The sequence below is a fragment of the Elephantulus edwardii genome, unplaced genomic scaffold (genome assembly GCF_000299155.1).
Source record: "Elephantulus edwardii isolate Elephantulus edwardi_28Jun2011 unplaced genomic scaffold, EleEdw1.0 scaffold00047, whole genome shotgun sequence".
Lineage (NCBI taxonomy): Eukaryota > Metazoa > Chordata > Mammalia > Macroscelidea > Macroscelididae > Elephantulus > Elephantulus edwardii.
This window is the reverse complement of record NW_006399797.1, coordinates 15,658,077-15,658,996: the sequence shown is the minus strand read 5'-3', so window position 1 is coordinate 15,658,996 and position 920 is coordinate 15,658,077.

The window sequence follows — 920 nt, the reverse complement described above, 5'->3', positions numbered from 1 at the left end:
CCTCCTTTACCAGTCAGATCCAATTTGACGGTACACATGTTAAAAAAAAAAAAGAAGAAGAGCAGATCTGCAGAGATGGAAAACAAAGTCAAGGAAGCAGAAGATCAAGCACTCAGCAATCGCTATAAGAGGAAAAAGTATTTCTAAAGAGTTAATTAATGAAATTATTTTAGTTATAAAATGAAAACATACATATATAACATTTTAAATGTTATAAAAATTGATATTTGCTTAAAAAAACTATGATTTGTAAACATTCACTCAAATGAAAATATATAAAATAAAGATTAGGGAGAAAGGAGGTAGTAGGGAAGGAAGGAAATGTGAGTGTCGGTCAAGGAAATACATAGATTTATTCCATGATGCCACAGAACTGAATAAGAATCATGGAAAAAAATTATTACAGTGGATGCTTTGAGAATCACTGCAATGTTGTGTTACTCTGTTCCAGAAACGCTGGTGCTATTTGATTACTTGAATAGCATTTTTAAATATCTGTTATTACTGTAAATCATCACACATTCTAGAATTCCCAAGTTTATCACAAACACAGATGTATATAAAAATCGTTCATAAATTCCAAAGGAGATTGTGAGAATGGTGTGGGGTTGGGCAAGGTTCTGATATGTTGTTTATAAGGTAGGTCATTGTAAGCCATAGTGACATGACCTCATCTAATAGCAACAACACTGATTAGATAGCTGTGACCTAGGAGAATAATGGAATCTTGAACTTTAATGAAAAACATTTTGGGTTTTGCTAATAATTTCCATATCATTTATTATAAATAGTAGTCTTTCCACTCAACAATATTGTAAGTTTGTGTTTTTTTTCTTTTATTGTCATTAAGAATTAATAGGGTTGGACGGTACACTCACACAAAAATAATAAAATAAAATAAAAATTTACAAAAAAAGAAT